Below are 11,941 nucleotides of genomic sequence, written 5' to 3'. Positions count from 1 at the left end.
ATGTCATAAAACAACATGTGTACTACTGTTTCATGAGAAACTATTTGTTCTGTAAGCCTTCACCTGAAGTACAATAAAATATTTTAAAAAAAAAATTACCTTTCACAGGTTGACTGCAAAAAAAAAAAAAAATCCTCACAACTGGGCCAATAAGCAACATCATGATAAACAAAGCAAATATTGAAGCTGTCAAGGATTTCATTTTACTTGGATCCACAATCACAGCCCATGGAAATAGCAGTCAAGAAATCAAACGATGTACTGCATTAGTGCAAAGCTGCTGCGAAAGACCTCTTTCAAGTGTTAAAAAGCAAAGATGTCACTTTGAGGACTAAGATATGCCTGACCCAAGCTATGGTGTTTTCAATCACCTCATATGCATGCAAAAGCTAGACAATGAATAAGGAAGGCCGAAGAAGAATTGATGCCTTTGAATTATGGTGTTGGTGAAGAATATTGAATATACCATGGACTGCCAGAAGAACACACAAATCTATGTTGGAAGAAGTACAACCAGAATGCTCCTTAGAGGCAAGGATACTGAGACTTCATCTCATTTAACTTTGGACATGTTGTCAGGAGGGACCAGTCCCTGGAGGACATCATGCTTTGTAATGTAGAGTGTCAGTGAAAAGGAGGAAGATCCTCAACAATATGGATTGACACAGTGGCTGCAACAATGGGCTCAAACATAACAATTGTGAGGATGACACAGGACTGGGTAGTGTTTCGTTCTGTTGTTCATGGGGTCGTTATGAATCAGAACTGACTGGACGGCACCTAACAATAGCAACAACAGTGGTATTGGAAGTGTAAAGACAATATGTATATTTAGCACAGTACCTGGCACATAGAAAACCACAAGTCAATGGTAGTTAAAACAGAGAGAGTGTGGATATATTTCTACAGCTTGGTATATGAAGACTACCCCATTATTTTATGATGTGTGCCAATTCTTCCTCTTACCTGTTATGAAAGAGCTAGCCTAGGGAAAGGAAGTTAGTTTGTGGCAATGTTGATGTCTTGAGTCACCAAACTAGTTAAGGAGCAAATTTCAAAGCCACAGTTACTTTGTGGGCCTTCAGGGCAAGAGGAATGAACGATTTCAGCCTTCACAAAAGCTTGTGCCAGACTGAATTTGCTGGGCAGGGCAAGCTGGGGTTTCCCAGGAGTCTCTCTGACTAAGTGACAAGAAATGTTTTACCTAGTGTATACAAATGCTATATGAGACCCGCACAATGGGCTATTCAGTAGATCAATAAGTAAACCCATCCCTAAGAGAAGAGCAGAAGACAAGGGGAGCCACAAAAAGAGGCAAAATGAAAACTCTTTGGGGCTCTCCAGCCTCCTGCCCTCAGACGCCTGCCAGAAAAATGGAATCCAGAGGCTCACTGTTTGTATTGAGAACAAAGCCAATGCTGAAGCCTAACAAAGAGCTCTAAACAGAAGTGCCAGCCAGTTTACAACAGGCAGCAGTAGGGCTGAAAAATAGCTTTAAAGACACAACTGTGTGCCAGATGCAGAAAAGGGAAACTGAACCCCTTCATGCACCAAAGTTATAAACAAAGGGCTTCCCAAGCCAGCACCCCACCAACATAACCCCAGTTCTGGCAGGGGTGGGGCATAGTGTGGCTCCTACACCAAATCACTCTATCGCTAGACCTCAGAGGAGTGAGAACTTAAACGAAGCACGTGCCTCACCGAGGGAAAGGACGTGTATGTGTGAGGTGGAGACATGTGGATTATTAGAGGAGACATCCAAGAGTTTCCTAAACTTCCCCCCATGCCAAGATTTGGAGCCTCAGCCATAAAGGTAGTTTTTTCTGGCATTCTGGATGCAGCATTGAAGATATTTTGTGTGTTGCATTAAAAAGAGCTCCCAAGAAAAGTATATCGTTAAGACTCTTTTTAGAGAAGCTTTTATAATTAGATCAATTTATGTGGGAATTAGATAGTTTAGGAGGGAAGGTCTAAACAGAAGTCTAATTGCAAGAGATAAATATAATAATTGGTATGCAAACAGGCTTTCAGAATCTGTTTAGAAGTTAAAGCCAAAATGAAAAAGCAATGCATTTTAAAAGGGCTGTTGAGGGAGGGGCCACAGGAAATACTTTCTTAGAACAGCTATAATTAACCTGAAAAACTCATTGTTTTTAGATAACCTGCTAAAGCTGAACATGCATGAAACTAAAAAAGAAAAAAGACAGCATCTGCAGAAAGTACTTGGCGAGGGTAAAAAGAACAAGACTGTGCATCCTTCATGAGGCAAAGGCCACACAAACTGTAGAAGCAAGGAGGTAGTGCCCGCCTTACCCATTGGCTCGAATTCATGCTCTGTTCAAGCCAGGACTCTTATCCCCAGGTGGATCAATCTATCTGGAAAACCAGCCAATGAAACCCCTATGGATCACAACAGTCCAATCCATAACTGATCGTGAGGATAGCACAGTACCAGGCCGCTTTTCGCTCCACTGTGCATGGGGTCGCCATGAGTCAGGGGCCAACTTGACAGCAGCTGACAACAATAACAACACACTGTATAATGGCCTGTTGGGCCACCCTGAACTCCCGATGACATCGAGTATATCTCAGCTTCCTACAGTTTTCCTTCATGGCTTTGCCATTCACACATCTGTCCAAACTCTTCTGGAATCAAGTTGCAAACTTGTGCCAACTCTGAGAAATAATGCATTCTATAAATTCATTACCTGCTGTCTAAGTAGTATTTCCACTTACTTGTCCCAAACATGCCTCATTCATGGTTCCAAGGCAGTGCTGTATTTCAGTGAATGAACAAGTCTGTGCTCATCTTCTCCACACCGTTTATAGGCTAATCATATCCCCCTCACAACTTCCGCCTTGTCAGCTGCCCTCTGGCATTCAGTTCCTCAGATCATTCAGGTTGCCATTAAGGGACTTTCCCTAGCCCTGTTTGATCCTTTTAGGCCCTCATGCAGTGTTACAGGCAAGAACATATCACCGTTTAGGCGAGATGTTCTCAGTTTAATATTTTCCATACCTAAAAAATATGCTCATTTTTGTGCAGCACTGTCTCAGGAACAACCCTGGTGGTGCAGTGGTTAAGAGCTCAGCTGCTAACCAAAAGGTAGGCAGTTCAAATCCAGCAGCCACTCCTTGAAAACCCTATGGGGCAGTTCTACTCTGTCCTATAGGGTCGCTATGAATCAGAATCGACTCGATGGCAAAGGGTTTTTGGGGATCCCGGGTGCAACCACAGGATATTAGACATGGCTTCTGAACTCACAGAGTCTGTAAACTGATGGGAAACTGCCTCCAGCAGCACACGGTGGATTGGTGCTGATCAATACGACAAGTGTACCTGCTGGAAATAGGGCATTACCAAGAAAGAAAAGCAAGTGTAGTCAGTCTTCGCCTTCAAAGCAGGCTAAGTTTCTACACTTAATACCCCATTGATCTGCACAACATTCCAGGAGGGAACTAATACTTTTTATCCCCCAATAGACTGACATGAAACCAGAATTCAGCAGGTGCTAAAGTCGGCAGGGGGCAAGGGGGTGGTCACTTAAAAAAAGGTTCAAATTTCTGTCTCAGTTCACAAACTGGCTTAATTTGGTTTCTTCTTCTTCTCCTTTTTTTATTTATTAGATATTAATGCTGTTTCCCTCCATTTAGAGCTCATTAACCTCTTGACCACCCTCAAATATCCTTACTGAAAACATGAAAAATAATGAGGATTAAGTAAAATGTAAGAGCACTGTGATTGCCTGGGGCCATTTATGAGTTCATCGGAGCTGGGTTTTCACTGCCAAGAGAATGAAATAGTAGGTGGGTGCTCTAACCTGCTTTTTTGTAAGGGAATCATCATCCACCCAGAGAACATCCTTTCTCACATCTCTGCCAGATGCCCACTCCTTTTCTTCTGCCATAATTGTATCTTCCTCACAGTGTTAATCTCTCAACAGATGTCAGCAGCCTTGGCAATCCATTGTGAGCAAAACCGCCATCTTGCCCAGGTGTAAGTAACTGGTTTCTCTGCCACAGAAGCTGTTCGTTTTTCAGCACTAGGCTTTCCTCACTTACTGAGATATTACAGAGGTACCACCTCATCCACGGGCCTTAGATTTTCTTTCTACCATCTGACAGTCATGTCCATGAAGCCCTGAGTTCCAGTTGATTGCCTCATTTTCTCTCATTTAGTTTCTTCCTGTTTCCTGATAAAAACAAGCCTAAATAATTGTCACCTTGGTCAGGGCCAATCTGTAATGTTGCCTTAGATTCCCAGGAAAGTACAGTATTTTCTGTAGCCTTCCCCCAATAAGCCTCTTTCCAATCCTGTACGTTACCACTGTTTAAGTGTGGAATTCCTTCACAGAAGACAATTTCCTCCTATACCGGATGATATAGTGGTAAAAGGATGGATTTGGGGGTCAGAAGCACTTGGTCTCAAAGCTGGGCTTCACCATTTATTAGCTGTGTGACCTTGAGGAAGTTACTTAACTTCTCTGAAACCGTTTCTTCATCATTAAAGTAAGGATAATACTACATTTTGTAAGTGTGTCATGAAAGATTGAATGATATGTGTAAACCTCCTGGCACAGCATCTGGTATACTTTCTCAACATGGAAGGAGACCTGCATTCTCAAATCCTCAGGTCAACATTCAGGGACTTACTACCAGCCCTCCTGACCGGTCTTCCTCAATGTTCTGTTAGACTCTATACTCTGGCTTCAGGCTACAGGAATTTTAGGAGAATCAAGGAATATAGGTAGACAACTGTAGGTTCAAAGTGTCATTACAGATTGAGCTTTTCCCAGTTTGGTAAACATATCTACTGTGGAGGCCCCTCAGTCTAAGCACTCTGAGTCAATTGCTGGAGCCCACGTCTAGGCCTTCTTTTCCCTAAGAACTCTGCATCCTCTTTTGAGCCCTATCTTCTTCCATTCCCTGTGGCTCTATTTGACTACTTGTTAGCCCACCTGCTTCTGGGATCCCTTCCCTTCTTGTTCAAATCCAGACTGAGTTGACTCCACCTGGATTTCTGGGAAGATAGTCTCATCTAATTGCCCACCACTGGAGAAAACATTATTTTCTCTTTCCCTAACTATTCTTGGCCTTTTCTGCTTGAGGTGCTGGGTTTCTCTTTGGCTTTTCAACTCAGAACCATTTAGTTTCTCCTGCACAAACAAAAAGAGATCTCTTGTTTCTATGTCATAACAGTTGGCTACACCAGTCATTTTAATGCCCACACGCAGAGGCCAAAGGACACCAGCTCTCAGGAGCACTCTGTGGAGGACAAATCCCAGCTTAGGCTTAGCTTGGTATCTGTGCACCTGGCAGTGAAGGACCTCCCGTGATGACTCTGAGGGGACCCTAGGCCCACAGCCAGGTCTTGGCATCTCCCAGACTCCCCACCCACAGTAACTTTGGCAACACTGAACAAGCTTCCGGTCCTGGGTCACCAGAAGCTTTGGCCTGAAGTCCTGGATCCAAGAGTGGCACAGGCCTTTTCATTTTCTAACATTACAGGTGCTTGGGATTGGATTCAGGAGACCCGAACAAAAAGTGAATAGAAAGCAAACGAAAATAAGAGGGGAAAACCCCCGGGAACTTTCTGAAGGCTGTTTTCTTCGCCACCTCTGCGCTGACAGCTCCTGGTAGTGCATAGCTTTCCTTAACACCCTCAGTGAGCAGCCGCAAGGACTTTTCTGAGGTGTTGCGTACACTGGACGGAGCACACTGAGTTGACTCACAGAGCTGTCTTTTTCTTTGTCCAGGTAAGGCTTTTAGAGCCTTCACCCAAAGTGCCCCATCATTCCCATCTCTGATGCCCCCTACCCACCCCTTTCCAAGAAGACTACTCCATTAGGCAGCACTAGGCTGTTTTCACTTAAGCAGGCTTCCCCCGAGGTGTCTCGCATCCCTAGGAACATTCGTCCCTCTGTGAAAGAAACTGGGGACACACTCCACAGGCGAGGAGAACGGCTGTATTCTGAAGCAGGCGTGTTCCGCGACCGAGGGGCTCGAATGCGTAATGGCGGGGGTGGGTGGGGGTGTAACTGGCGGAAAGAGCGGGAGAGAGGGCGCGCCTGGGGCGTGGGTGCCCAAGAAGTCCAAGGGCACCACGGTCTGTTTGCTCCGGAGAGAAAGCTTGGGCCGAGCCCAGGGAGCGGGAGAGCGAGCCTAGTCTGAATCAGGAAGTTGTGTCTGTGACATCAGGGGCAGGACGGAGTTGAAGTGAAACCTCAAAAATGCGAGGCGTCAGCCAGCGGGAGGGCAGAGAACACAGAGGGCGCCTTTCTCAGCGGGAGCGGCAGGTACGGGCGGCGCCGGCGGGAGAGCGCGGGGCGGGCACCACTGCCCCTGGGCGGCGGCGCGGCCGCCCCTCTCCAAACCACGCTGCCGGTGGAAGGGGAGGGGCGAGAGAAAAGAAACCTTGACCTCGCCCCCAAACCCTGGCCGGTGTCGGACCAGGCGGCACCGGGTAGATCCCTCAGCGGTGCCAGGAGGAAGCCCTCCGTGAACTGAAAGGTGAGTTTCAAGAGTTTTTGTTGTTGTGTTTTTTAAATAAATTTAAGCTGCCCTCTGTTTGGAATGACTCCCCACTCCTCTCTAGAAAGATGAGACCAGCCCCAGACATAAGTGAGATTTAAGGATTTTTTTTTTTCTAGATAGCCTCTTGACCTTTCACAACTTCAGTTATAGTTTGTTTTCCTTCTTTTGCGAGGATTCTCATCCGCCCTCCCCTACATCTGCTTCTGGACAGAGTTCATATGGGTTCCTTGAGGTGGGCGGGCGGTGGAGTTCTGTTACTCCAGTTGACAAGAGCTGCCTTGGAAGGGACAGATAAACATTCTGTTTGCTACTGAAAAAGTCAAGGCCTGAGACCCTCCAAGAAGTAGCATGGGCTTAGATGTTTCTGAATCCTTAGATGTTTCTAAAGCCAATTTTTCAATGGAGTTAACGAACTGGACAAAGCAAAAGTATGGCCTGGAGCCAGGGGCGGAGTGGGGACCTGTCTGCTATTCCCAGAGCCTCCAGGGAATTTGTTGTGACACAGATTGCTTCCTAACTTCTTTGAATCTTTATAGACCGCCCCACTCCCAGACCCCTACCCCACCCATAAGGTAGAATGGGAGACCCAACAGGACCTGTTTCCCTAGCATTTTGAAGAGCTTCCCAGAAATGCATTATGTAATCATAGAGTTAAGTAAACGATAGACCTTGGCTGGTGGGAACACACACTTCTCCTGCCTTACTGAAAGGGAAACTGAAGCAGGGACAGGCGCTTGCCCTAATTTAACAGAAAAGCTGGCAGCCGCGTGCTGCGCTACCTAGCAGGACCGCTCCACTGACTCTTTTGAATGAGGAACGGGAGGAAAAGAACGCTTGAGCATCTCAGAAGCACCTCCCTTCCCTTCCAAAGCTGTTGTGTTTCATTTACTCAGCTAAAGTTCATAAGAACCTGAAGCTAATTTTAAGCAACCCTCATTCTGAAGCCCTGTTGGATGATGGGAGAGCCTTGAGTTATAACAAACAGGACTTAAAAATAGCCTGGATGCATCTTGTTCATGACCCTTTTACAAATGGTTTGCAAGTTCCCCCTAAAGAATTCAGCAGGGATCTTGCCCGCTTTTAAGCTGACTCCATCTCCTCAACCACCTAGTCTGATGTGTCTTCCTTTTCTTCAGTGCTCGGCCGGGGAAGGAGCCCTATGTAAAAATCTGATTGAGCCCTTGGTTACATCTGACATTCTGATCCCCTACTCCCACCCCAGATACAATTTTAGGAAAGTGATGCATTGCAAAACAACTGTTTCTGTGATCCCCATGCTTTGTCAATATTTAGCTTGTGGAATCAACAGAAGGATGACTTCTGCCCTTTTCCCTCCAGATTAAACCCAAAAGAATAATGAACACTCAACAAGCTAAGTTACTGATTTTATCCAAGAGGGAGGCACATCCATCCATCTGTCCATTCATTCAACCTTTATTCTACCTACTGTGTGCCAGGCAGTATGCCAGAAGCTGAGAGTCCAAGGATAATGAGACAGTTCTTGGTAAATGAGACAGGTACAGAAACAACTACAGATCAGAATACTGCACATCATCACAGTAGAAGCTGTGGGGCACTGAAACAGTCACACAGATAGGGGGGATAAACTCCCCCAGGAATTATCTGAGAAGTCATTACTGCAGAAGTGATGGATAAGCAGGGTCTTGAAAATGATTAGGAATTCCCAAGGAAAGGATATTTCCGGCAGAGGAAAGAGCACATGCAAAGTCAATGGCAGGCTGGGGGAGCTGCAACCCGTGGTGATCACACTACTATACTATTAGTAGTAGCACTACTATAGTGCTGCTAAAAACTTTAAAGCGAACAGACTTCTCACAGGGGCTGTTTGTTGATGTGTTTGTGTTTGGATGTGTGTTTGGAGACAGAACTAATGACCAGCTGGAGGCCAGCTTGGAGAGATGGGAAACAGATAATGAGGACCTAAGCTAAGACAGTGGCAGTGGGAACTAAGGAAAGCGAATGGATTTTAGTTGTGCTTAGGAAGTAGCATCGAAAGTGCCCGGTGATCAAATGAATGTGGGAAGGGAGGAATGAGTGGAACAGAGGATGATTATAAAGTGTTGAGCTGAGGGGAGAGGGGTTGGGGGGGTCCATTGTGATGCCATCAATGGAAATAGTGTAAAGAAGAAAAGGGGCTGGGGTAACAAATTGTGGCAGAAGGCAATTACCACTTTAGACATTGAAGTGGGACATACCCAGGAAATGTCCAGGTGGAGATACATGGTAGGCAGTTGAGTGTACAGGTGTGGAGCTTAGGGAGAAGTGGAGGCTACACCAGTTTAACTGTCCCAGGTGTTGTACATAAAGGCAGTGTTGTCAGCCACTCAAGGCTTGCGGTAGCACTATCAGTGAGACTACATGGATGCTGAAGAGTCTTGGATTTGTCAGTAGTGTTCCACAGATGCTATTTTCATATTGTACAGTGACTTCCAGATAACTCTGTCTAGACTTCAAAGGCTCTCCCAGGATGCCTTGCGAGATAATACCTAAAATGGTGGAGAGAATCATGGTTTTGGCACACAAGTAGTACAGATGCATTTAACTAAACAAGGCAGGGAAAGCTTAAAATCAAGAATCCCTCCCCCATGTGAAAAATGAATACTTCAGTTCCATTGTAAGATTTGCCAAGACCTCTCCAAAACTTATACTCCAAGTCTTTAGTTACTGAGCCTGTGTGGGAGAGGCCTGCCTTCATTAAAACAAGAAGAATGATCTGCTCAAACTTCCGTAGTAGTTCTTCAGGGCTGAATGCCAATGCCCAGATCTGGAGCTCGTGTGTCCCTGGTGTGGAAGAAAAAACCTTGAACTTGGAGCTAGACAGACGTGGGTTCAGTTCCTGGCTTGATCACTTATTTGCTGACCTTGAAAACGTCATTGAATCTCTCTCAGCTTTAGTTCCCTTATATTTAAAATAGGGCTAATTATTATTCACTAGGGTGATGGTTAGAATCAGAGGGAAAGAGAAAGCATGTTTTAATGTGCTATATAAATTCTAAGGCTCTATAAAAATGTGAGGGGTTTTATTATTATTACTAATCTTGCCTCTCAGAGGTAACAAAATCAGATGGACTGTGTAAGATCTGGGCAGCATCTTAGGCCCAGACTTGAAGCTTTTCAGTTGTATCTCCTTAAGGTAGTAAGTATAAACATCTCCTTCCGTCATATCATGACACATATCAATACTGCCTCTTCCTTTTTTTAGTCCTTAGCCAAAGTGGTCAGCGCCCAAAGAATGGAATGCTCTGTGAATGTTTATGCAGTTTTTATACTGCACAAGGGCTCCTGGGAGCTCGCAGGGGCTGGAAGCCAGCCTGTGTTCTGTCCCCTAGGCCATGGGCCACTCTGAGGGAATGATTTTTTTCTAATTCTCACTAAGGTGCTGATTATATCAGCAATGACCCTAAATCAGAGCATCGGTTACTGACTTGGATGTATTTGTGGTTTTCCCCTGCCCCAACCTGCGATGCCTGACAACCCAGTGAAACTTGAATGTTATGCCAATATCAAAACTTTCAAGTGAACAGACTTGTAACAGGGGCTGTTTGTTGATGAAGAAAAGGAAGTAACCACAGATCAGAGATTTCAAATGGAAAGATACTTTAGAGGTGAGCCAGCCCCATCCCCTCACTTTACAGATGAGCAAACTAAGGATCAGGAGGATGTGAGGTGTGTGGCCTGTCACAGAGCTGGTTCATGGAGGGGCTACAATCTGAGCTCCTTCTCTCCATTCAGGAATAGCAGATACTATTTATGGTCTCTATCACCTGGACCTTATGTCCCTCACACACAGGGGCATACACAGGAGCTCCAATGCTGGCATAGAGGTAAAACTGAAGAGACTGTGCACTTGAAGGCTGAATCTTCCCTAAGTGGCCTCTGGGACAAACCAGTGGCAGATGCTGGAGAGATGTGGACAGATCTCAGTCTTTAAGGCAATCTCCATACCATTTCCCGTCCCTTCCCTTTCCTCAACCCCAATCTTTAAACTTTTCTTAAGAGTTCCCAAGGACCCCTCGCAAAGGGAAACAGCATCTGGTGCCTTCATTAACTAAAGCCCCATTAGTGTTTCATCAAACTTGTCATGAAAACTGTTTCACCTCAGAGATAAGAATGCGGGTTGGAGACCAGTGGACAAGTCAGTATTACACAGGGGATATTGAGACATAACTTCCCAGTGGGTGAGAAAGGCTCCAGGTGAAAAATAGGAGCTCATCAGACTTGTTACAGGCACAGCAAGAGATAAAGACAGTGATAAGATAGGGTTTTTTTCTTCTCAGAGCAGCACAAGGAAAATCTACAGCAAATTCTTTGAAGGCACTCCCCAAGGACACAAGCCAGCTCAGCTTTCTGGCTTTTCCCCCATATCAGCCTGAACCATCTAAACAGAGCACCAACTGACGACATGAATGGACATTTAGTGGAGGCCCAGAAAGGGTAGCTAAATTCCAAAAAGAACCTCACACAAACACAAGATTCCTTTCTTAGGGGCAGCTTCCAGGGGACCATGGCAGTGTCCAAACCAAGCCATGCCCCTGGGAAGAGACTTCCTCCCACGATTGTTAGCAGTCTGTGACGTGGAGTTTGTTGCTAAGAAATGAAAGAAAACCATGACTGTATTTCTGGGTCAAAAGAGAAGAGAAAATTGTGTTTGCAAGACACTGCAAACTTACACTCATTCATACTGTCTCTTATTTCCTCCTGTTAGGATGTTTTTTGGTTGACTTTTACTCTCCTCTGATACAACACTAATTTTAAACCAGATAGGCTTAAGGAAAGCCCATCAGCCCATCAACAATTTCTTTTCATTTTCCAGGCAAGTCACAAAAGGAAATTGGCAGAAGAGAGAAAAATATATGAATAATGGCAATAACGGTAGTTGTATGCTATAAGTACTTTTAGTCATCAAATTGTCCTGAGAGGGGATAGAGTTGAGGGCACATAGATTTAGAAAGGGGTATAGAGACTAGGGGTTGGGAAGTGGGAAAGAAGCAGCAGGAACTGGAAAGTTCCATTTGCTTTATTATTATGGGAACAGAATACACACCCTGGACATGCTGTGTCTTAACCTAAATGACATGTGACAGTGGCCACCGTACATAAGAGAAGAGAATGCTGCAGTATGAGTCAGGCACTTACTTACTCCCTCCCCAACCCAAGAAAGATGCTGAGTCTGTGTCCTTCCGCTTGTGGTTTCTAATCTTAGATTCTGATGGCACTTCTCCAGTGGGACGGAGTGCCAGCTCTCAAAAGCCCCTCTGTCTGTGGTCATCATACACTCAAGGTCCTGTCCATAACCTGGAAGCTCCAGACAGTCACTTACACACTGGCCTGAAACCACCCAGGAACTAACACTGAGGTCAAAGTGACCTTCCCAGTGATCAGGGTC

General features: G+C 45.2%; 1 protein-coding gene across 3 annotated transcripts in view; it reads left to right on the top strand.

The window, feature by feature from the left end:
• Window positions 1-6,232: 6,232 nt before the first annotated feature.
• Window positions 6,233-11,941, top strand: part of KIAA0040 (KIAA0040 ortholog) — a 41,452-nt gene continuing 35,743 nt past the window's right edge. For all 3 annotated transcript variants that reach the window (XM_023728057.1, XM_023728056.1, XM_023728055.1), the window contains exon 1: window positions 6,233-6,510. The gene's annotated coding sequence lies outside the window, so the exon portion shown is untranslated. The remainder of the gene's footprint in view (window positions 6,511-11,941) is intronic.

The sequence above is a fragment of the Trichechus manatus genome, unplaced genomic scaffold, assembly GCF_000243295.1.
Source record: "Trichechus manatus latirostris isolate Lorelei unplaced genomic scaffold, TriManLat1.0 scaffold00021, whole genome shotgun sequence".
Lineage (NCBI taxonomy): Eukaryota > Metazoa > Chordata > Mammalia > Sirenia > Trichechidae > Trichechus > Trichechus manatus.
The sequence above is the reverse complement of the archived record's forward strand: the minus strand, read 5'-3'. Positions and strand labels throughout refer to the sequence as shown.